The 26,878-nt window shown below is 35.3% G+C and overlaps 1 pseudogene; it reads left to right on the plus strand.

The window, feature by feature from the left end:
• Window positions 1-15,532, plus strand: part of LOC100619556 (N-acetylneuraminate 9-O-acetyltransferase-like) — a 33,288-nt pseudogene extending 17,756 nt beyond the window's left edge.
• The last annotated feature ends 11,346 nt before the right edge of the window (window positions 15,533-26,878 follow it).

The raw sequence follows: 26,878 nt of genomic DNA on the forward strand, positions 1-26,878 counted from the left end.
TGCTGTGTTTTAAAAGAAAGGAATCAGTAAACCTATGATGGGTGGCAAAATCAGAACCTTAAAATGTTCTAACTGGGTGAATGATAGTCCCAGACACAATAGAGAGTATTTAATGGGGAGAGATGTGAATCTCTTACCTTAAGTAAAGAAAATAGATATATTAAATAAAAGATGAGATAAACTGATTTAATTGAATTTCATGTGAAAGAAAGTTAGGTTTTACTGAATTTAATTTAATATGTATCACTAGTATTTTTCTGTTGGTGAATGGATTATTACAGTCAGTCACAGATAATACTTTCTTCTTTCTTGATCTGACCACATATTGAGTCTTAACTTTGGTTTTGGCTACCACATTTTTATTGAGGCAGAAGGGAAGGGATAAACAATAGGAAAAAAAAAAAGCTTTGATTATGTCCAGTTCAGGGATCTGAAACCATGATAAGTAAGGATTCTTTAAATAATGTGTGAACATGTAGTCTAAAGAAGATGAAATTTGGGGTAAAACTGTAGCTATCATAAAATATCCATAGAATACTTCTGCATGTGTTTAATAGATACATATATATTTTTCTTTTTTAGTAATGAAATTGATTTCTATGCATCACAGTCCTTTCCTCCCCTTTCTTCATCATAGAAGACATCATCTCACAGATATGTGTGTGTATATATATATATATATACACATATATATAATCTTTCATTTTTCAGTTCATTCTCTAATGACATTTACAAGTTGTTCTTCAAGTATTAGATGTAAAGCTATATATAACATTTTCTTGGTTCTAATCATCTCACTGTTCAATATCCCATGTAGTCCTTTCTAATTTTTTTAGCTTGCTCATCATTTCTTGTGGCACAGTAGTATCTACCAAAACAATATACCACAATTTGTCATGAAGAAAGGAACTATAAGTATTTTAGAATATTTATGGATTCTTTCCCTCTTTTCTTCCAATCTCCTTGGGAAACAGACCCAGCAATGGTGTCAGTAGATTGAAGATTATTGACAATTTTGTAACTTTCTGGGTGTAATTCCAAATTGTTCTCCAAAATTATTGGATTAGTTCATAATTCTAACAACAGTGTATTAGTGTCCCCGTTTTACTACATATCCTTCAACATTTAACATTTTGCTCTTTCATCATTTTTGCCACTCTGATGAATGTCAGATGACATAGCAGAATTGCTTTTGTTTTGCCTTTCTTTAATCACTAGTTATCTAGAGTATCCTTATATACCACTATATGGTTTTGATTTCTTCACCCAAAAATTGTCTGTTCATGTCTTTTGACAATTTGTGAATTGGGAGATGGCTTGTATTTGTCAAAGTTTTCTATACATTTTAGGTATGAGACCTCTAAGAGGCTGTCTGTAAATTTTTTTCACAATATTTTTGTTTTCCTTCTAATTTGGCAACATTTTTTTTATTTGTCCCAAACTGTTTAAATTTAATGTCCTTAAAATAATCCATTTTACACCTCACAATGATCTCCATCTCCTATTTACTCACTCCTATCCATAAATATGATAGGTAATATTATCCCTATTATTCTAATTTACATATAAGATCTCCTTTTGCCTGTCTACATCATGTATCTATTTTGATCTTATCTTAACAAATGGTATAAGATATTAGTCTATACTCAGTTTCTACCAAACTTCTTTCCAGTTGCCCAAGCAATTTTTAGCAAATAGTGATTTTCAATTCATCAAACTATGCTTTCATCAAACAAAAGATTAATATAATATGTTACTACTAGTGGTTATAGGTCTACCTGTTGCACTGATCTACCATTCTTTTACTTATCCAGTTCTAGATAGTTTAGTTAATGACTGCTTTATAATATAATTTGAAATCTGCTATTTGATCTCTTCCTTTCCATTTTTTCATTATTTTTATATTGTTGGTGTTTTCCTCTTTCAAATGAATTTTGTCTTTTTTAATTTCAATAAAATATTTTTTTCTTAATTTATTTGGGATGACATTGAATGAGTATATTGATTTAGCAAGTATTGTCATTTTAATTATATTTTTGCTGCCTATCCATGAACAATCAATAGTACTCTAATTACTTAGATCTTACTTTATTTGTGTAAAAAAGCATTTTATAATTATGTTCACATAGTACCTGGATTTGTTTTGGCAGGAACAATCTCAGATATTTTGTCCTACTTATGGTTATTTTAAATGGAATATCTCTTTCTACCTCTGTTTCCAGGGCTTTGCTTTTAACTTATAAAGATGCTAATGACTTATAGTGGTTTATTTTATATGGCTGCTTTCCTAAAATTATTTAACTTTTTAGCTGAATCTCTAGATTTTCTACATATACCATCATGTCTTCTAACAAAGGTAGTTTTTGACTATTCTCATTCCTTCAATTTCTTTTTATTCTTTTATTACTATTCTTAGCATTTTAATACTATGTTAAATAATATTTGTGATAATGAGGATCCTTGTTTCACTTCTGAAGTTATTGGAAAGTCTTCTAGCATATCCCCATTACAAATAATACTTGCTGATGATTTTAGGTAGTGGCTTCATATTATTTGAAGAAAAAAAATCAATTTATACCTATTCTTACCAGTGTTTTTGATAAGAATGAATGTTGTATTTGTCACATTGTTTTTCTATACCTATTGGTATTAATCATATGTTTTATTACTTTTGTTAACAATTACATTCACAATTTTCTTCATAGTAATTCATATCTACATTCCTGGTATAAATCCTATTTGGTCACAGTTTATGCTAAATGTCATGTATTCTTTTGTTTTCCTGGCTAGGATTTTATTTAGGATTTTTGCATCTATACTCATTAAAGGAATTAGTCTATAATTTTCTTTCTCTGGTTTTACTCTTCCTGGTTTAGGTATTAGAAATATATAGCTGCTTCATAAAACAAATTTGGTAAAACTCCTTTATTTACCTATTATTTCAAATAATTTTATTTAATATTGGAAATATTTGATCTTAGAATGTTTGGTAGTCTTCATAGCTTTCAAGAGAAGAATGGGTCCCCATTATTGGAAATGACAATGAAGTACATTTTTTATTTACAATAGGTTAAAGATTCATTTGAGAATGAGTTGTCCAATAACAAAAGAGGGGCTGTTGGAGACCAAAATTAAGAATAGATCATAAATGTAGTCCTGTAACTGAGTTTAAAGGCATCTTAACATTTTATCAACTATACTATCCACAAGGATCAATGGTATTTGTTCAAAGTCACAGAGTCTACAAGAACCAGAGTCAGGATTTGAATCTAATTCCTGTATCTTCAGATTTATGCTGCCTCTGAAGTGGTGAGATCATCATCAATATAAATATTCATATGTAGGCTATATGACTAGCTGTTGTTCCTGAGTCATTGAAAGGTTTATGCAAGGATTTAAGTAAATAAATATGTTAACTTTAAGGTTCTAAAAGATATTCTCATTATGAGGCCAATTGTCAATCAAAAAGAAAGCCATTCATGGAAATAAACTACTGGAAATAAAACAAATATCCTAAAATGGACCATGATTATTTCTTTCTTGATTCCCATATTCTATTTTTTTGTAGCTATGTAACTTGAGTTTCTGAGCAGTTTCTAGTTTGTTCCATCACTGATTTGATCATGTCCCATGAGTTTGCAGCCCAGAAGTCACAGAAATTATGAGTTTTGATGAAAGAATTTCTGTAGTTTTCTTCTGACATTAATCTATTCAACCTATTTTCCTCTGGGTTTAGCAGCAAAGTAATGGGCCTTTTTCCCCCTTAAGCAAGAAACTTGTAGATGATTTTCAAATGAATAATGACTCATATTTACATAGCTCTTTAAAATTAACAAAATGCTTTCCCCACAACAATCTTGTGCTTTAGGTACAGTTTTAATCCTTTTTATCCCATTTTACAGATTGGGAAGCTGAAGCTAGGAATGACTCATTCAGCATTGTATATGTACCTTCTCTGGACTCTAACTGCAATTCTTTTCATTACACTACACTGCCTCTTATACAATTTTTTCTCAATTACATTTTCTAGGCAATTGTAATTCAGAAAGTTTGCTTTTCTCAGCACTGAAATTTTTCTATCTGAAACTTCATCTGAAAAATCATATAATTAGTTAACTATACATTATTTGGATCTCCATTCCTTGAAAATATTGCTAACCTGACACAAGTAGAACCTGTAGAATTGCACGTTGACTATGGAAGGGTAGGGAGGTAGAAAAGGAGAGGGAAAGAACATGAATCATTAACCATGGAAAAAATTCTAAATTAATTAATTAAAATTTTCAATTAAAAATGAAAACATTGCTAACCAAATAATTCCTCAATGAAGAATAAATTATAATTATAACTACAAACAAATGCATTTTTATTGAAGCAACAGTCTTATTATATAGAAAATGCACAACATGAGAAAACCAGAATCATGAAGTCTTGTGCTGATTTATACCAGTAACTGCCTATGCCAATTTATTTAGGTCACTTTTTTTTTGACTCAGTGTTATCATTTAGAAAATGTGAATACTAAAATTGATAATCCATAAAATAATTCTAAAACATTTTAGTGTAAGGAAGTTATACCACTACTGTTTTATAATCATTTTAGTTTATAAAAATTGTATGTTTTTCAAGAAGGAATAGGTTTAAAACGACTGATCTAGAACAACAACATTAATGGTGAAAAAAGCAACAAAACTTGGGCTTCAGCCATGATATAAGTGAAGGCAAAGATCATGTGCTTAATCTACTTGGAGTTGAAATACAGATGAGGAAGATAACTACCACATTCGATAAAAGAACTAGAATCTTTAAAATATCTCAGAAGTATGAAAAAAGAGGTCTGAAAATTATAAGATTAATTCTGATAATAAAAATAAATTCTCTACTTGGGTTCAAACAAAAATCTGTAGCAATAAAACATTTTTCCCCTAGTAAGCAGCTCATATGAGTAAGAACTGATGAATTTGCTATACTATAGGGTTTGTATCATGTAGCAAACCCCACCCACCCATCCTCCCCCCAAAAGAAAGAGAGATATAATTGCATTGAAAGAACTGTAATACTTAATGGATACTTAAAATGCAAGTATAAGCTGAAGAATGTGGGAATGTTTATTTTAAATAAGAGGAAACATAGGTGGAACATAGTAATAAAACTTCCAGTATGTCATATGGGAAAAAGAAAGATTAGATATATAGATAGAGGCATATAAATAGAATAATATATAAATGTTTACATAATAAATAATAAGTGTATGCATATACATTTAATTCAATTCATCTATAATAAAGATAGAACCAAAAATAAGAAAATACTATTCCCTGTAACAGTACTCTAAGTGAGACTATGGCAGATTAAGCTGGAAAAATCACCTACTATTTCTTCTTATTCAAATTTCCCCTTTTAATATTATGAATGTTTGAGTGTGCAGTCAATTAAAAAGAAATTCACAAGAACTATTTCCTAAGTCACTTCTTCCTCAAGCCATATTTTTGAAGGGTTTTTTGCAGTTTTTAATTTAAATGTCATTTTATTTTATTTTATTTAGCCCATAATTTTAGTATATTAAGACACTTTCATATTTTAAGAGAGAAATTGCAAAAGAAAAAAAAAATCAGATCCAGCAAGGCAAAGGAACAGTCCAAGCTCAGGAAGGGCAAGGAAGAATCAAGATTCCAGGAAGGAACAGAGGAGCTGAGAGCATTTAGAACTGTCAATTCACTTCTGATCAGCTCTCTCCTGGAGTGGAGTTTCTGAGAGGAGGACCACTGAGACAGAGGATCCCTCTGGACATTGACTACCTTCCAGTGAACTCCTAAATCTCTCTGGTTACAACTGAAGACAAAAGTAGACTGGAACGTTATAGAAAGCCGTCTACTGAGAAGATTTCTCTTTCCCCAAATTGTACTGAACTTCAACTAATAGCCAGATTAGTTTAGGAGGAAGAACAAACCCAACAACTGACCAAAGGAAGGTCAGGCAGAAAGCCTGAACCCCTCAGAATTTGGGGGGAGGTCAATTGCTAATCTGTAGAGATTTCTATCTCCCACTTTCCTCAACCAAACTCCCTCATTCTCCCTTCCCTGTAGGTCCTAAAGAATAAAGTGTTACCCTTTAGATCAGGTCTGCCTGCTTTCTAATATCAAAGAAGGAGACTGAAGATTTGGGGGGGAATCATACCATTCCCCAAAAGGGAGAATAGTTCAAGACCAGGGCTAAGGAGTGAACTAAGTCTCAAAGGGAAAGGTGGCAGTTGGGATATTGGGAGGATCCAGAGGCAGGAAATTTACCTGCTTCTCAGAAACAGCTAAGATCAAGAAGGGGGACAGTGGTTCATTTCTCTAATACCTTCTCCTCCAGTTCTTAACCTTTGCCTCCCAAACCCAATCTCTGAGGAGACATATTCTGTCCCTCAGAAAGACAAATAATACTATCTTCCCCAAAGGGAAGAGAGGGGAAGAACAATCTCTTACCTCTCTCCATTTCTTCAGTTCTCTCACTCTATCTAGTTCCCCAGTGTGTGAGTGTGTGACCTCCTTCTGGTCATATATTACAATATCCTAACTGTTGGACAACATATTCCCTATGCTTTCTAGTTAATCTAATATTTGAATTCTTCAATTTTATTTATTCTAAATAATTTGTATTTCTATTCTTTAATGACCTTTTTGTTGTTGTTTAGTCTAGCAGAGTTTAAAGATAACTCCATGGAAAAGATAACAAAATTAAAATAGGGTTTGGAGACTGGAATATTTCAACCTTTTTCCTATTAATAATTCTTCATAATCATCCCGTGAGCTATGATTAGTGGTCTTTCATTTTTAAATTATATTTTTCTTGGGAACAAAACTAATTTAGTATCTATTTATTCCCCCCAAAAAACAAAATCCAATGTTCATAGTCAATTTCATCTTATTTTGAACTATAATACCCATGACACAATTTACTTTAATATTTCTGACACAAATCATATTTCTTAAAATTCTGAGTTGACTAAGTAATTCCTAGGTATGACCTTAAGTTACTTTCCATGTTCCTCCATAGAATAATTTTTGCCTTCAGAATTTCATTCATTTTATTTCTTTTATTCTTTTGGTTGTTTGATACTGTAAGAGAGGAATTGAACTCAACCTGTCAGAAGGAAGAGAGAAGCAGATTGCAGGCTGAAGGACCAGCTGGATGGGGGAAGGGCAGGAAGGAGAGAGAATTCTGAAGGAAGTGAGAGAATCTGGACCTTTGAAGAGGAGACTTCTTTCTGGGAAGCCTAACAGGAAGGAGGACCTGAGCGGATCTCTGAACCAGCACTCTCCTCTTCTGACCCCTGACCCAATTTCCAGGGGAAACAAGCTAAGTGAATAGGACTTCAACTGGAAGCTGTTCACTGTAAGAAGAATTCCTTTGAATACCCTGAAAGTCCTTGAATTTATCATAATAGCCAAGGCAGCTAGAAAAGTCAAGACATCTTCACAACTGACCCCATGGGGTCAGACAAGCAAAGTTTGATCCTGACAGACTTCGGGGAGAAGGGGTTGTTACTTTAGGGACCTCCCATTTCCGCTTTCCCATTACCTTATTCTTCAATTCAATTACTCTACCTCTTTATTTGTTCCCTTAGAATAAACAGCTGTTTTTAAGAGCAAGAGACTGGCTTCATAGTATCTAAGAAAGGAAGGAGGCTTTCGGAGATTGGGGGGAGGAAAGTTACATTTCTCTCCTCAGAGAGGGAGAAGCTGCTTGTTAATATCATAATTGTTTCAACTAAGAGAGGGAACAGAAGTTTGTGATCTGGAAGGCAGTCAGAGTGGGATTTGCTAGGGAGAAGAGTGGGAAATCAATCTATCCCTTTTCTCTTTATACCTGACTCCATTCCACCCCTACCTCACTCTGGTCCTGACCCAGCAAGGGAGACTCCATTCTCTCCTTGACCTTATATTACACTACATTAAAATACCCAACAAATTCCCTTTTTCCCTTATTAGAGAAAGCATCATTTGACCAAAAAAAGACCATATATATAAAATTAAGAAACATTTCACATTTTTTCTTTAATTCTCTTGATATTTTTGAACTTTTGTTCTTCAAGATGAATTTTGTTATCCTTTTTATGATTCTATAAGATAATTTTTAAAATTTTATTAAATTAACTTTAGTATTTTCATTTTTATTATATTGACTCAACTTATCCTTGAAAAATTAATATTTTCTAATTGTTTGGATCTGACTTTATTTATATGACAAGGTATATCATCACTGACCAAGGGTCAATTATTTCTTCATTTTAAGTTATGATCCAGAAGACAGTGAAAATCCCCACCCTGATCTTGATTTATCTGGTATTGATCTTCATTTAATTCTTCTCACTTCCCTATATAAAAGGCTCCCCCTTTCCATTTTGGGAAATGTAAGGGATGGTGGTAAGGATTGCTATACTAAGCAAAGAAAAACAGGATAGACATAAGGGCTTGAAATGAAATGTTATTATCTTGTAAGATACATCTACATTCCTTCACCTGGCTACTGATATTTTGATACTTCTACTTAGGTCCCAAAATGCTAATTCTCATTACATTCTTTTGTTTGCAGTTACAAAGCAAACAGGCAAGCTGAATCAGTTATTAAGTAGATCTGTTACCTGGTCTTAGGACTTCTCTTATTTATAAATATTAAGGAGAGAAAGGAAGAGGCTTCTCTACTATTGTATTAGAGGAATCTGTGGAACTAATTTATGGTTATTGGGAATGATGCCTTATTCCATATAGCATGGGTACAGAGAATTTTTCCATGAATTCACCTACAAAATCATTAAGAATTAGTTGTGAAATGAGAATGGAAAAATGTAGGAAAGTCATCTAACAAACAGTATGAGAAGAAAATATTCTGTGAATAAACAACATATCTTTTTCTTGAAAAATGTGTAATTGTGAGAGAGAAATAAGCTATTCCATGAAGAGTAGAGATCAGTAATATAAGTAAAGAGATGGGGTGGGGAAAATAAATATGAATATTAAATACACTATGTCTTAAAATGACATATATTTATTTACCACTATACAAGAATATATATCTACATATGTAATCTAAATTGGACTTCACAGCACATTTATAATATAGATAACAAAAGCATTATAATTCTAATTTTAGATGAAAAATTGGAACCTTAAAAACACTGCCTGACTTGAATAAAAAACAAAAATTAAAAAGTGACCAAAGCAGGATTTGAACTTTCATATTCTAATTCCCAGTTAGGATGACCCATTTTGTAGGTAAGCAGTATGATTTAGTTTAAAAGTAATTGGACTTAGAATCAGGAAAAATAACATTTCTTCTTGGTCAATTTAAATGTAATAGTTTATATATATATATATATATACATGTATATATATATATACACACACACATATATATTTAGAAACTTTATAAACTTCCTTATGACTTCATTTATCTGGATATCCTCATGCCACCATGAGGCCACTAACCATACTAAACGAGGAGAGACATCAACCAAGGTCATGGAAGTGAAGAGAGCAACATTCACTGTTGCCTCAGTTAATCAAGCCTATTATCTGCCCACTAAGTCTCATACTAGAAGTCTCAGGAGCCAACAACAGTTTTCAACTTTACCTGGGCTGTCCAGGGGATAGTGCAGGGGACCAAGCTCTGCTTCCTATCTTGTGATTCTTAGTTGCCTTTTTCAGGCTGTTGCTCTATCCTTGTAACTCAATTCACTCCTCCAGGTCAACAGGAGATGATGTCAAGTGAGTGAGAAAGGAGAGAGAAAAATTTCCTTCAGACAAATAATATTTATTTTATTCCTCAATTACATAGAGAAAAATTAACTTTTTTTTAAAGATTGAGAGAAATTCTTGCCCACTGCTCCCCAGAAGGCAAGTATTCTAATATATATTTTTCATACATAATAGTATAAAACATTTTCTGCATTAGTCATTTTATGAGAGAATTTAAACAAACAAAATAAAAATGAAGAAATTAAGTAAATTATAGAATGTCTCAGACTGCATTCAGACTTCTTTCATTCTTTCTCTAGATTTAGATGGCATTTTTCATCATGAGTCCTCAAAAATTGTCTTGGACCACTGTATTGAAAAGAATAGCTAAGTCGTTCATAAATGTTTCTAGTATAATATGGCTGTTTTATTGTACAACATTCTCCTGATTACACCCTCTTCACTCTGCATCAGTTAATGTAGGTCTTTCCAAGTTTTTTTTTTTTCTGAAATCAATCTTCTCATTATTTCCTTATAGCATATAGTATATATAGCATATAGTAGAAAAAAATTAACTTGTGGCTCATCTATTTTATTTTTTTCCATAAAAGCAGTTTTTTTAGTTTTATTTATTAGCAAAATTATTTGAATTTTAATAATCTCAGCTTTGATTTACAGGGTTTCCAGTTTTGTGTTTAATTGAAGATTTTTTTAAACCCTTATCTTCCATCTTGGAGTCAATATTGTGTATTGGCTCCAAGGCAGAAGAATGGTAAGGGCTAGGCAATGGGGGTTAAGTGACTTGCCCAGGGCCACACAGTTAGGAAGTGTGTCAGTCCAGATTTGAACCTAGGACCTCCCATCACTAGGCCTGACTCAATCCACTGAGCCACCCAGCTGCCCCCTAATTGAAGATTTTTAATTAGTTCTTTTGAAGTTTTTTTTTTTAGTTGCATATGCAATTTGTTAATCTGCTTTTTCTATTTTATTTTTATTCTTTATCCCTTAAGTTTTGGCATGTTATCGTGCCATTTTTAATAAAATTGTTGATTGTTTTTATGATTTATCTTTTGACCTAATTACTCACTAGAATTATGTTTATAATTAATTCTTAATCTTTCTTTCCATGAGCCTTTATTTAAGTTACTTTTATTGCATTATCTGAAAAGAATGCATTCAATATTTCTGCTTTTCTACATTTGATAGTGAACATTTTATGCCCTAACATATGGTCATTTTTTTGTGTGCATACAAGTGCCACTGACTGCTTAAGAAAAATTGTATTATTTTCTCTTCCTACTTAACTTTCTCCAAGGGTTAATCATATTTAACTTTTCTAATATTTTTTTCACCACCTTAATTTCTTTTTATTTAGATTTATCTAGTTTTGTGAAGGGAACTCTGAGGTTCCCCATTAGTATAATTTTATTATCTATTTCCTCCTATAACCCATTTAATTTCTTTAAAAATCTTTTCTACTTGGTAAATTTATGCTTAATACTGATATTCAAAATGCTAGTTGTAGCAATTAGAGAAGAAAAAGAAACTGAAGGGATTAAAGTAGGCAGTGAAGGAACTAAACTATTAGTCTTTGCAGATGATATGATGGTATACTTAGGGAACCAGATAAAATCAACTAAAAAGCTGGTGAAAATAATGAATAATTTTAGCAAAGTTGTAGGATACAAAACAAATCCACATAAATCATTAGCATTTCTATTTATTTCCAATAAAACATCAGCAACAAGAGTTAAAAAGATAAGAACCCCTGGTAGAGGCAGAGTTCCCAGTGTGGATCTCAGTGTTTGCAGCCCTGGCAGTGGCTACCAATGGACAGCTGAGCCACTGAAGGCGGGGCCCAGATGCCACTCCTGCCTGGTGGCCTGGATGTAGGGCTCTGTTCCTGTCTCCACCAGTGGTTGTCATGGAGGATCCAAGATGGTGGCACTGGTGTACAGGCACCCATAGCAGCGTGAAATTAACTAGTACTCCAGCATGAGCAGTGCCAAGGGACTTGCACTGGCCTCTGTGCTCCTGCTGGCCATCAGCCACATGGCTCCATGACACTACCAGGGCCATGATTCCTGTGAATAGCTTCTTTTGAGCAGCAGACTTCTTGGAGAGAAGGTTTGGCAGCTTCACAGCTGTATGATGCATAAATATAAAGTCAGAGAAGCAAAGAACTGCCTCATAAACATATCACCTTCATTGGAGACTCCAGAAATCGTCAGTTATTTTATTCTTTCATAAAAATAATTAATTCTCAATTCAGAGAAGAAGGAAATAAGGATGAAAACATTCTATTCGAAGACAAAATTGCATCACTTAAAACGGATTTCCTGTGGCACCTGAAGTCAATGCTCCCATGAAATAGTGTATCAAAATGTGGACCAAAGAACCTTCTGGAAAACCCCATGTGGTTGTAGAAGGAGCCACCATGGTGAGCAGCTGCCCTCATTTTTGTGGTCCATCAAGACCCACAATGGCAGTGATGAAGCCTTTCTCTACTATAAGACCAACATCACTTCTCTTGTACCATTTTTTAGAAAATAGCAAAGATGAGTGATGTTTATTGGATTTTACAAGGTAAGGGACTAATTTACCCAGATCTAGTTTGTTTGTTTATTTATTTATTATTGTTCCTATTTTTAAAATTTTTATTTAATTAATTAGTTTTGAATATTTTTTTCATGGTTACAAGACTCATATTCTTTCCCTCCTCTCTCCCCAAGCCCCTCCCATAGCCCACACTCAATTCCACTGGATTTTACATGTGTCATTGATCAAGACCTATTTCCATATGATTAATATTTGCAATAGAGTGATCACTTAGGTTCTCCATTCTCAGTCATATCGCCATTGAACCATGTGATCAATCATATGTTTTTCTTCAGTGTTTCTCCTCCTACAGTTCTTCCTATGGATGTGGATAGTACTCTTTCTCATAAGTCCCTCAGAATTGTCTTGTATCATTGCATTGCTGCTGGTAGAGAAGTCTGTTACATTTGATTGTACCACAGTGTATCAGTCTCTGTGTACAATGTTCTCCTGGTTCTGCTCCTTTCACTCTGCATCAGTTCCTGGAGATCCTTCCAGTCCCCATAGAATCCCTCCAGTTCATTATTCCTTTCAGCACAATAGTATTCCATCACCAACAGATACCACAATTTGTTCAGCCATTCGTGAATGGAAGGGCACTCCCTAATTTTCCATTTTTTTTGTCACCACAAAGAGTGCAGTTATAAATATTTTTGTACAAGTCATTTTTTCCTTATTATCTCTTTGGGGTACAAACCCAGCAGTGCTATGTCTGGATCAAAGGGCAGACAGTCTTTTACTGTCCTTTGGGCATAGTTCCAAATTGCCCTCCAGAATGGTTGGATCAATTCACAACTCCACCAGCAATGTATTATTGTCCCAATTTTGCTACATCCCCTCCAACTTTCCTTTGCTGTCATGTTAGCCAATCTGCTAGGTGTGAGGTGATACCTCAGAGGTATTTTCATTTGTATTTCTCTAAGTATGGGAGATTGAGAACACTTTTCAGGTGCTTATTAATAGTTTTGATTTCTTTGTCTGAAAATTGCCTATTCATGTCCCTTGCCGGTTTATCAATTGGGAAATGACTTGATTCTTTATAGAATTGATTTAGCTCTTTATAAATTTGAGTAATTAGACCTTTTTCAGAGGTTTTTCTTACCAGATCTAGTTTAAATGGAAAAGGATGTTGTGTGATGAAAATGCACACTGGGTTAAACTTGCCCCCTCAAGTAACTGAAGCCAGAAATGTGGGCCTCCAGATGGGGCAGCCCAGTCACTCTGTGTAAGAGGGGCTGACATGGAGTGAAGAAGACAGAAAGCCCCTCAGTGCCCTTTTTTTCCCCGTCTAGTCCAAGTGGGACCCTGGAGATTGGGAGTCCTTTGGCAGAAAACATTTTGGGGCCGCTCTTCTTTTTAGGCTCTGGGGCATCATTTTATTAAATGGGAAGAGCATGGGGTCCCACATTTGGAAAGTGGCCATTATCTTGTCCAACCCACACACCAAAGGAATATCCTCAAGAGGTGGTCCTGACTCTCCCTGTAGACTCCCAAAGAAAGGGAGCCCTTCTACTTTGAGCCATCTCTGGCTGTTCAGAAGCCTCTTCTGCCAAGCCTCTGAAACCTGCCTCCTCTTGCCCCATATGCCCTGGTCTGTCCTCTGGAGCCAGACAAGGAAAGGCTCTCAATCCCCCTTCTAGACCCTCTTGCCCACTTCTGTCCCCCACACATTCCTGACTCTTTTCTAGGGAAGAAGGCTTTAGAGCCCTAAAAATGCTTCATTTCATGTGCAGATCCTGTCTATGAATACCTTCTCAGTGACAATAGACGCATGACCACCAGGTGCAAGGGGCCTTGGTCAAGGCTCCATATAATGGGTGCAATCATTCTGGTTGGCCTGGACCTTGTTTGTGAGTTTCCAACCTACAGCTTTGTCTATTTCTGGGGGCAAACCCCATCCTTTTTGGGCTGCCCCTGGGGAGGGAGCCTTTGAGAGCTCAGAGGAGAAGGAGGTCCCTGAAGATCCCCACTCAGCCCAGTTTAAGGAGGGCATCTGGGAGCCCATGGAAGGGAAGGGGGTAGCCCTGGAGCACCCCCACAGACTCCCTGTTCTCAGACCACTTTGCTGGCCATCCTGTGTCTTGGAGTTGAAAATGGTCATGGCCCACTGGTTTGGGAGGTCTCTGGGCTCAGGGTGGGCCAAGGGTTTAGGGCAAGCATTTGAACTTGTTTGAAAATGCAGAGACCATTTCGATGGCAAGTCTTTGGCATGGGTTATCTCATTGCTTCCTCTCAGCCCTTGTTTTACGGATAAAAAAAACTGAGGCTGAGAGAGGGGTTCAGTGACTAGGCCTGGTGGTCATAGAGGTCAGAGGGTCTTTGCACTCTATCCAGCTTCTGGCCTGGCACTTAGCCTGGCCATCGGTGATTGAATGGGCAGCTCCAAGAGTCAGGGAGACCTGAGTTTGAATGATATCTCCAACATGTTTGGACAGCCTTGAGCCTCTGAAAAAGCAAATGGAAGTTGCTTATGGCACTTGGGCTTCCTGTGAGACTCGCTTCCTTGCTCCTTAGTATCTGCTTCCTGACCTATTCTCAGAGGGTGTTTTAGAAGACCTTTTCTCTTTGACCATTGTCTAAGTGTTTTGCATTGAACAAAAATGTCTAAGAATGGTAGTTCTGGTGGAAATTAGACCACTATGTTGTGTTTCATGGGATGCTGTTTGCGTTTGTTTGCCTGGTCTTGCTGAAGCACCAGGTGTTGTCTGACAGGAAGGGGGAGCCTCTGCTCCCCAGCAGGATGACCAATGTGCTTCTGTTTGCTTCTGTGGTTTCTTTCTTGACCTACTACAACTGGTCCAGCAGCTGTAAGACCAAAGCTGAGTGCAATGACCTCCATCCTGCTGTGTCTGTCTTGCAGATTCTGACCTTTATCCTCATCAAAAACAGCCCAGCCTATATCCATTCAGTGTACAGCTCCTTCTTCACTTGGTTTGGGAATATCCCATTAGAGCTCTTCATCGGCCAGTATCACATCTGGCTGGCCATAGACACCAGGGACATATTGTTGCTCATCCCCAGGCCCTGAGTGCTCAAAATCACCACTGGCAACTTTGTCTTCCTGTGTGTCACCCATGAAATCTCACGCTTTACCAATGACCTGACCCACATCCTCATCCCCAAGGAGCTCTGTGCTTTGGAAGAGGCTGCCCTGCTTTTTGGGCTTCTTCTTGGTGCTCCTGCTCCTGTCATCTGTCCAAGGTGGACCATAGCTGCCCTGTGGCCCAGGTGTAACATAGCTTGCTCACAGGCCTCCCTGCAAGTTGCCTGGGGGTTGGGGAGCCCTACCCATTTCCTTAATGTCCAAGTGATGATGTCCAAGAAGAAGTATTCTGGGGGCAGGGCCAGAGTGGGCTGCATGTTAGGTCCCACAGTATGTGGCAGGGTTCTGTTTGGTATTGCCCTGCCCTGCCCCCTCTCTCCCCTGGGGCCCTGGGTTGGTGCTTGCCCTGCTGACATCTCAAAAAGGAACATTTTTATCTTTACAATTCTTCCCATGACTCTTCTCTGCCTGGAGAAGAACTTCAGCTGGGTTATGGCTCCATTTAGCATTTTTTTTCTCCATTTCTTTACTGGTGTGTATTGTTTTCAACATTTGTGAAGTCCTTCCTAGCTTCCATTCAACCCATTGCAGCCATTGTCACTCCTTGAGTCATATCTAAGTATCCCACTGGGGGTTCAGGATGGGAGAAGGAGGTTAAAGACCTCCTCTGACTAAAATGAGTCCTGGAAGGATCTGGGTAAGGTCTATTTCCTCTCTTTATTTATTTATTTTTTTTTGTTTCCAAGCAGACTATTGAAGTTAGATCAAGCCTTTATTTATCTGTTGTACAGATTGGGTTGTGGCAGCACTTGTTCGCTATTCCTGGGGGAATAAAGGGAAGGGGGTAAATATATTTTCTGTTCCTGTCATTTGACAGTGTGAAGCAATTTAAAAAGTAAAGACTTGTTCTGTAAAAAAGAGTTAGAAAGATAAACTTCATTTAAAATCACTCTAGGGGGAGTCAAGATGGTGGCTTAGAAGCAGCAGAAGTTCAGACCTCTGAAAAACCTTCCTTACTGATCACAAACTGACTGCTCCTAAGAGACTGAAAATCAAACCTAACAACAAGGCAGAGCCAAGGAACCCTCCTGCTGGACTCAATCCAAAAGGTACAGCCCCCAAAAGCTGGAATCCAAGAACACTCAGGTTTAAGGGGAAGGCAGAAGGAAGGTCCCAGGACCCCTCTTCCTGCCTAGAGCAGTAAGCCTCCAGCAGCAGTGGGAACCTCTGGGCAGGCAAAGGCACTGGTCTGGGGGGTGTATCTTGAGGTCAGGTCTGTGCCAGGCTCAGAGTGTCAAACACAGGTGGTGGGGAAGGAGTTGGAGAGGGAGCACAGAGCTGGCAGCCTAGACAGAGCTACAAAGACACTCCATTTTGCTCTAGCCTTCAGGGAGGTTTTGGCCTCAGGGCACATCCAGCCCAACCCAGCTGAACTTGATGGGATTAATCCCATCAAAAGTCTTTAGAGGTCAGGGAAGGCCAAACTCCAACAACTCTCCCTCACAGACTTCTGGACTTTAATTTAATCCAATCAAAAGCTTCCAGAGGACAGGGAAGCTCAAACTACAACACCCCTCTCCCACAGACTGCAGGGAGAGACCTTCTGTCAAAGCTCCAAGAGGGGAAACTGACAGAAACCCCCAAACCCAAAAAATGAGAGGAGGAAAAGCACAGACAAATATGGGGAGCAGAGAAGGGGTAAATATGAGCAAACAACAAAAAAAGAAGAAAGAAATTAAAATAGACAGCTTCTGTACAGGTAACAAGCAAAGAGTGAACAAAACAGGGGGAGGTATCAACAAAGGAAAAATCAGAAATCTCAGTGAATTGGATACAGGCTTTGGAAGAACTCAAAATGCAATTCACAACACAACTAAGAGAGGCTGAAGACAATTGGGAAAAGAACTTAAAAACTAAGATAAGTCATCTGGAAACAGAAAATTGTGTCTTGAAAACCAAAATCACCCAGCTTGAAAATGAGGCAAAGGAGATGAAGATGAGGCAAAGAAGATGAAAGATGACTTCCAAAGAAAATCAGACCAGAAGGAGAAAGATGACCAAAAAGCCAGGGATGAAATCCACTCTTTAAGAACCAGAATATAACAACTGGAATGAAGTGACCTCACAAGGTAGCAGGACACTATAAAACAAAATGAAAAGAAAGAAAAAAAATTGAGGAAGATATGAAGCACCTCATTCAGAAAACAGACGATTTAGAAAATCGTTCGAGAAGAGACAATTTAAGAATCATTGGGCTACCAAAAGACTATGACAAAAGAAAAAGCCTAGACATGATACTACAGGAATTTATTCAGAAAAACTGTCCCTAAATATCCTAGAACAAGAGGGAAAAGTAGAGATTGAAAGAATCCACAGATCACCTCCTGTACTTAATCCCCAACTGACAACACCCAGGAATATTATAGCCAAATTCAAAAACTATAAGACCAAAGAAAAAATATTACAAGCTGCCAAGAAAAACTCATTCAGATGCCACGGAACCACAGTAAGGATAACACAGTATCAGGCTGCATCTACATTGAAGGACTGAAAGGCATGGAATCTTCATTACAAAAACCTCTGACAAAGGTCTATTTACTCAAATTTATAAGAACTAAACCAATTGTACAAAAAATCAAACCATTCTCTAATTGATAAATGGGCAATTGACATGAATAGGCAATTTTCAGTTAAAGAAATCAAAACTATTAATAAGCACATGAAAAACTGCTCTAAATCTCTAATAATCAGAGAAATGCAAATCAAAACAACTCTGAGGTATCACCTCACAACTAACAGATTGACTAACACAACAGCAAAGGAAAGTAATGAATGCTGGAGGGGGTGTGGCAAAATCGGGATATTAATGCATTGCTGGTGGAGTTGTGAATTGATCCAACCATTCTGGAGGGCAATTTGGAACTATGCCCAAAGGGTGATAAAAGACTGTCTGCCCTTTGATCCAGCCATAGCACTGCTGGGTTTGTACCTGAAAGAGATAATAAGGAAAAAGACATGTACAAAAATATTCATAGCTGCGCTCTTTGTGGTGGCTAAAAATTGGAAAATGAGGGGATGTCCTTCAACTGGGGAATGGCTGAACAAATTGTGGTGCCTGTTGGTGATGGAATACTATTGTGCTCAAAGGAATAATAAAGTGGAGGAATTCCATGGGAACTGGAACAACCTCCAGGAATTGATACCGAGTGAGAGGAGCAGAACCAGGAGAACATTGTACACAGAGACCGTTACACTGTGGTACAATCAAATGTTATGGACTTCTCCATTAGTGGCGATACAGTGATCCTGAACCACTTGGAGGAATCTACAAGAAAAACCACTATCCACATTCAGAGGAAACACTATGGGAGTAAAAACTCCAAAGAAAAACAACTGCTTGAATACATGGTTGAAGGGATATGGTTCAGGATGTAGACTCTAAATGAACATCCTAGTGCAAACAACAACATGGAAATAGGTTCTGATCAAGGACACAAGTAATACCCAATGAAATTGCATGTTGACTGTGGGAAGGGTGGGTGGAGGGGAGGGAGGGAAGTAAAGTGAGTATTGTAACCAAAAATAAAAAATTTAAATTTAAAAAATTAAAAATAAATAAATGAAAGCTAAAAAAAAAGAAAAAAGAAAACCCCAAATAGAGTCACCAAGAGTTGGAAATGATTGAACAATCACACCAAAATCTCTTATATGACTTTAGCTATCATCTTGGATTATTCATTCAGTTCTATTCATCTTTTTTTTCCTATTATTCGAGTATTAAATAGTTTTGATAATTGCAGATGCATAGGATCATTTGATTGTTGGTAACAAAACCTTCCTCCCTTCCCCTTTTTATATTCTTTTCCATTTATTCTTTTTGATAAATTGTATTGTCCCTTTACCTAAAAAATAAAATAAAATAAAATCACTCTAGTTAATATAAAATATTTGGGAATCTATGTGTCAAGACGAACTCAGAAATTATATCAACACAACTACAAAACACTTCACACAAATAAAACTAGATCTAAACAATTGGAAAAAAAATTAATTGTCCTGTGAGCTAGCATAATAAAAATGACAATCTTACCTAAAACTAATTACTTATTCAGTGCCATACCTATCAAAATATCCCCAAAAAAACTTTTTTCATAGAATTAGAAAAAAATTATAACAAAGTTCATTTGGAAGGACAAAAGATCAAGAATATCAAGGGAATTAATGAAAAAAATATGAAGGATGGAGGCTTAGTAGTACCAAATCTTGAACCGTACTATAAATCAGTGATCATCAAAACACTATGGTACTGACTAAGAGATAAAAGGGTGGATCTGCGGAATGGACTTGGGGTAAATGACTTCAATGAGATAGTATTAGATAAACCGAAAGATCACAGCTTTTGTGACAAGAACCCAGTATTTGACAAAAAAAAATGCTGGGACAATTGGAAAACAATATTGGATAAATAAGGTTTAGATCAATATTTTATACCCTATGTCAAGATAAATTCAAAATGGGTAAATATAAAGAGTGAAATCATAAGTCAATTACGTGAACATAGATTAGTACCTGCAAGATCTATGAGAAAGGAAAAGATAGAGAACATTACAAAATGTAAAATGAATAATTTTGATTTATATAAAATTAAAAAGCTTTTGCTTAAATAAAACCAATGCAACCAAAATTAGAAGAGAAGCAACAATTTGAGAAAAAATATTTCTCATAAAAAACTTCTGACAAAGGTCTAATTTCTCTAATGTATGAAGATATAAGACAATTGTACAAAAAGTAAAGCCAATCCCCAAATGACAAATGGTTAAGGAATATTAGTAGGCTGTTTTCAGATAAAGAAATCAAAACTATTGATAAACATGAAAAAAATGCTCTAAATCTCTCATAATTAGAGAAATGCAAATCAAAACAATTCTGAGGTACCACCCCACACCTAGCAGATTGGCCAATATGACAATAAAGTAAAATAATGTTTGAGGGGTTGTGGCAAAATTTGAACACTAAACATTCTTGGTGGGGTTGTGAATTGATCCAACCATTCTGGAAGGCACTGTGGAAATATACCTAATGGGCTTAATAGAATGCATACCTGAAATTCCAGGCTATGATGGCCCCAGAGTAGAAGGATCTTTATGACTCTCATTGAAAAGACAACTGACATGGAAAACAGGACTAGGAGAGGCAATTTTAGCATCATTGGTCTACCTGAAAATCTAGATAAAAAACAACCCTTGACATCATATTACAAGAAATTATCCAAAAAACTGTCTTGACATTTTTGAACAAGAGGGCAAAATATATGTTGAAAGAGTCCATAAATCACCCTCTACATTAAATCCTCAAAAGACAACCCCTGGGAATGTAATTGCCAAATTCAAGAACTTCCAAACGAAGGAGAAAATATTGCAAGAAGCCAGAAAGAGACAATTCAGATATCAAGGAGCCCCACTGAGCATTAAAAAGAATTTGGCAGCCTCCACACTAAAGGCCCACAAACCTTGGAATATGATATTCAGAAAGGAAAGAGAATTGGGTCTATAACCAAGGATCACTTAATCATCAAAACTGACTATATACTTCCAGGGGAAAATATGGATATTCAACACAAATAGAATATTTTGAAGTATTCCTGAAGAAAAGACCAAAACTAAATGGAAAATTTGATGTCCAAATACAAAATTCAAGAAAAAACATGAAAAGTTAAACAAGAAAGGTAATAAAATTAAGGACTTTAGTAAGGTCAAATTGTTTATATTTGTATATGGAAAAATGATATTTTTAAATGTCAAAATTGTTTTCACTATCATAGTAGATAGAAGAATTATTCATAGGTTGAGGTACTAAATGGTTTAAGATGATATGTGAAAAAATGGAGGAATAGAAGATGACATTAAGAGAAACTTGAAGGAAGAAGAAAAATAAAATAAACTATACCACATGCAGAGGCACATGGGAGGGGGAGGGGTAGACTGTTATTAGAAGAATAAGAAGAGAGTGGTAATAGATAATACTTAAACCTTACTTTCAATAGAATAAATTCTGAGAGTGAAGAGCATCTAGATAAAGTGGGGTATAGAATTCTATCTTACCTTACTGGGAAGTTGAGAGGGAAAAACCAAGATGGGGAGTGGGGTGGAGAGTACCAAAAGGGAGGGAAAAAAGGGGGAAGGGATTTAATAGACCTTAAAGAAAAATAAGAGGGGGAAAAAGAAGGGAGGTAGTGGAAAGGGAAGTAAAATAAGAGTGGGGGATAAGGAGATTGATAAAAAGTAAAATACTGTTGTAGAAGGAAATAGTGAAAGAAGGGCAGGACTAAAAGAGGCAATCAAAATGATGGAGAATGCACATGAGGTAATCATAACTCTGAATTTGAATGGGATGAACTTACCCATAAAATGGAGGCAAATAGCAGAATGGATTAGAAACCAAAATCCTACCATATGTTGTCTTAAAAGAAACACATATGAGGCAAGTAGACACACACAGGTTAAAATTAAGAGGCTGGAGCATGATGTGTTGGGCATCAACTGAGAAAAAGAAGGTTGGAATTGAAATCATGATATATGATGAAGCCAAAGTAAAAATAGATCTAGTAAAAAGAGATAGGGAAGGTAATTACATCCTGATAAAAGGCAGCATGGACAATGAGGAAATATCACTACTGAACATATATATATGCACCAAATGTTACAGCATCCAGGTTTTTAAAGGAGGAACTATTGGAGCTTAAGGAGGAAATAAATATTAAAACTATACTAGTGGGAGTCCTGAACTTTCCTTTATCAGATCTAGATAAATTAAACCAAAAAATAAGAAAGATTTAAAAGATGTGAATGAAATCTTAGAAAAATTAGAATTAATGGATATATGGAGAAAAAAACATAGGGAAAAAATGGAATACACCTTTTTTCCAGTAGCCCTTGGTACATTCACAAAGATTGACCATGTACTAGGGCATAAAAACATGGCAAAAAGGCAGATATAATAAATGCAATTCTTCAGATCATAATGCAATAAAATAATATTTAGTAAAGGCACATGGAGAGTCTAATAAAAATTAATTGGAAATTAAATACTATGATTCTCCAAAATTGATTGGTTAAAGAACAAATCATAGAAACAATAATTTAATTGAAGAGAATGACAATGAGGAGATGTCATATCAAAATGTATTGGATATAGCCAAAGCAGTACTCAGGGGAAAAATTTATATCCCTAAGTGCTTATGTCAATAAATCAGAGAGGGAAGAGGTCAGTGAACTGGGCATGCAAATAAAAAGAAATAAACTAGAAAGAGAACAAATAAAAAATCTCCAAATAAAAACTAAATTGGAAATTCTAAAAGTTAAAGGAGAAGTTAATAAAATTGAAAGTAAAAGAATTACTGAATTAATAAATAAGACTAGATGCTGGTACTTTGAAAAAACAAATAAAATAGATAAAATATTGGTTAATCTAATAAAAAAGGAAAGAAGAAAAAAAACAAATTCACTGTATCAAATATGAAAAGGTGACTTCATCTTTAATGAAGAGCAAATTAAGGTAATTATTAAGAACTATTTTTTCCAATTATATGTCAACAAATATGGCAATCTAGGTGATATAGATGAATATTTACAAAAATATAAATTGCCTAGATTAACAGAAGAGAAAATAGAATGCTTAAATAATCCCATGTCAGGAATAGAATTTGAACAAGTCATTATAACAATAATTGTACTTGGCTTCAGACAAATAAAATGTACAGTTTAAATTATTCTGAAAGAATAAGGCTCTATAATTAGTTTTCTAACATGTTCATTGTTCCTGAGAATATATGTTTTCACCCAAAAATGTAATTACAAAATAATTGGATACAAAAACCAAGTTGCCTGCTCCTGGTTATATGCCTCCTCTTCTACTGAGTGCCCATCACTAGACTGCCTCTGTTGTTGTCGAAAGTCAGTGAGACAGACCCAGCTGTGTCTGCTTCTGTATATTGTTCCTTTAGGAAAAGGCCTGCTATGAGTGCTCTCAATTAAACTATACCAAAGGTTTAATTACATTCTAAATAACTGCTTTGTCCCACAAAGGGAGCAGTTGAATTTTAGCAAACATTCAGTTATAATAAGGTTTTTTCTCAATTTTCTAAAATGTGTTCAATATGGATGTAGTTGGTTTCTTCCAATTGTAAATCTGTTCTTTTGCCTTTGAAAAGAGATCATTTATTAAAGGTATAAACAGTTAAATCTGCTTTCATATATAGTGTATTTTCTGACTGAAGCTATATGATTGTGCATTCTAGAACAACAACATTTCAGAAAAAAATAAAATAATGAATAACCCAAAAGGTGAAGGACAGATACATGGTGCATGTAAGCTGACATCTGAATGTCATCAACAAGAGTTTGTGTTCATAAAGTGGCATGGAAGACATTATCAAGAATGGATGGACTGAAGAAAGCAATGGTCCAGTTGTATAACAACAATGAGAGATGAGAGATATATAGATCAACTACTGCATTCATGTTCCTAGGATATGAAAAGAACAAGAGTAAACTCTCTACAATATTAGATAGCTCCTCAAGGGAATGTTTATGTGAAATCCTGGAAAGGTGATATGAAATGCTTCACTGCAGATAATGCTCTGGAAAGAGAGTCAGGAATGCCTGGGCTCATTTCTAAAGGACACTTAATAACTGGGTGATGATAGGCAAATCACTTAACCTCATTTTGCTTATATATAAAAAGATAATGTCATCTGCCTCACAGAGTTGTTATGAAGTTATTTATATAGAATGTTATATATATGGAATATATAGAGAAATATATAGAATACATAGAGAATGTGCTTTACAAATTCAGTAGAGATATATGAATGCATATTAATATTGTTAAATTTTTGAGGAGGGGAGGGAACAATAATGATTTAATGAAGTGTCATCTTTTATTGTTTACTTTCTTTTAGTGTATCATATTTCCATTTCCAAATATCATACATTTTTTTATTTTCTCCTCTTATTATTCCTTCTCTGAAAACCTACTCTGAAAATGGTGTATTCAGTTTGGGAAAAAAGGAATAATAGAAAACTATGATTAGAAACCCCCAAGACTTAGCCCTGAACATAGAATAGAATAAGCTCTCCCCATCACCAGAATATTCTTAGACAAAGCATGATAGAGTTAATAGAGTTATTGGAGTTGGAATTCAGATATCTGAGACAGGTTTGAATTCGGCCTCAAATACTTCTAGCTGTACAACTTTGAAAAAGTCACTTAAATTCTCTGGATTTCATTCTGCTCATCTATTAAATGAGGGAGTTGTATTTGATGATCTCTAAAGAATATTCTAGCTCTAAATCCATGATCTTATGATTAGCCCCTGGCTCTCAGGCTCAGCCCAATTTAAAATATTTTATCTCATTTATTTTGTTTTTTTAAATCTGATTGTACTTTGAACCCTTCTGCTTTTCACACCATTTAAAAAATCATCTATTATAATCAACACTTATAGAACATTCTCCTACCAATGCAGAATGGTCTTGTTTTGTTGATTTCACTGCATTTGAAAGGAATCTATACAACTAAAAAAGTATCTAAAAGGATTAAAAATGGATATCACAGAGGACAATTCAGAGGAAGACAATAAATCTATAGTTATATAAGTAGATTATATTCCTAATGATGAATTTGAAATATATTTTTTAAAAATCATAGGAATAAAATATGCCATTGACGAATTGTTTGATAGGAAGCAAAAAATGGACTGGTCATATGGTGAGGGCAAAATAAGACAAATAGATAAAGGTCTCTACTTCTATGTACAGTACTATCTACTGTACTATGTGCTACTACTTTTAATGTCAGGAAAAAAAGCAAAAAAGTTTTCTGATAGTTTAAATGAGCTTCTTCTGACCAACTTACAGAAGGCCATCGATGAGTCACATTGTAAATTGTGAATCTTAAAATTTCTCAGACTTGTGAATGTTAAAAATTCTCAGACTCTACCTTAGAACATTTGGTTAAGACCATTCCCCATTTTAAACAATGAAGGTACTTGATCAGGAATGTATTGAGAACTCTAACATTACTCCACTCATACTTAAGCATACTTTAGGGGAAGATAAAGTTGTAAAACTCCTTATTGAACAATGAAATGTACTTAACCCATACTTATAGTAAGGCAAAAGCCCTTAAGCTAAGTCTATTTTTAGATCTAATACAAAAAGGTGCTAAGTACCTATGAAGGTCCAATTAATCACTAAAAGGTCAGGCAACTTGCAAACTTGCAAGGGACAAGCTTAACAAAAGAGGTGTGAAGTTTAGTCTACTCATGTGTGAATTACTCAAAAGTTTAGTCCACTCAGGTGTGAAATAAGAATGGTCAGTCCTGTAAAAATGTCTGCTAGATTGCTAGATGTGAAAACTTAGGCGAGGTGACATAGGAGAAAATTCTCTTTAAAAGGAGGTCAGAAAGGCCTCTGAGGGTATTTCAGTTATGGAGCTGAATTGGAGCTGGTCTTTTTCTCAATGGCTGAAAAGAGTGCAGCTTTGGTAGCTGAGTTGGAGCTCGGACTAGTTGGAGTAGCTGGGTCTCTGAACACTAGAATTTTGCTTGGAAGGATCTTGTGGTGAGTTGATAAAAGACTGACTGATCTTTCTCTTAAGGCTTAGACCTAGGCTGGCTTAGCCCTATTCTCATTATTTCCTCTTACTCTCTCTCCCTTTCATTAATTCCTTAATTTGTATTAATTAAAATCTCCATAAACCCAGCTAACTTAGGTATTTCATATTTGGGAATTTTCCCATGGCGACCACTATATTTTTTATTTGAAACCATATTTCCGAGGTCACAGTTTAAGTCAACCACTCTTTTATCTGTACAAAATGTTCCACATACATACTGGTGATTGACTATAAATCTCTCTGATGACCAACCTCTGCTAAGGACTGGTCTAAATTGAGTACATAAATACATAATCATTTTACTTGTAAAGTGAATTTTTTAAAAATGGAGATAGACTGTGATCTACAAAGGTGATGCATATATATGTCCTGCCTGATGCAGATCTTTAATATGTATGTAATTGTATATCATTACTCCCTACTAAATTAAAATTTCATAAAGGTAAGGATCATGTCTTCTCCTTCTATATAACCACCAGGACCTTAGTATGTAATAAACACTAAATAAATGGGTGTTAAATTAATGTTGAATCTGACTATCTTTCCACCCAGTCAATTCATAAAGGTTGGTCTAAATGTTGTTCTGGACATGCAGGTGAATTGTTTATAGAGGATTCTATGCTATTAGTGAACCAATGTCATTAAACTATCATTAAAATTCAGGAAACTGTTCATGCATATTTAATTCATGTTTGTGAATAAAACGATAGTTTTTCTATGACTAACATTGAGACAGATATAATTTCTCAACCTCTTTTTTGCTACAAATTTTGTTTCTTATTTAAACCCAAAATACTTTAAGAAATTTCATGAACTTTAATTTCTAACCTGTCAGGAC

The sequence above is a fragment of the Monodelphis domestica genome, chromosome 6 (genome assembly GCF_027887165.1).
Source record: "Monodelphis domestica isolate mMonDom1 chromosome 6, mMonDom1.pri, whole genome shotgun sequence".
In the NCBI taxonomy this organism is placed as follows: Eukaryota; Metazoa; Chordata; class Mammalia; order Didelphimorphia; family Didelphidae; genus Monodelphis; species Monodelphis domestica.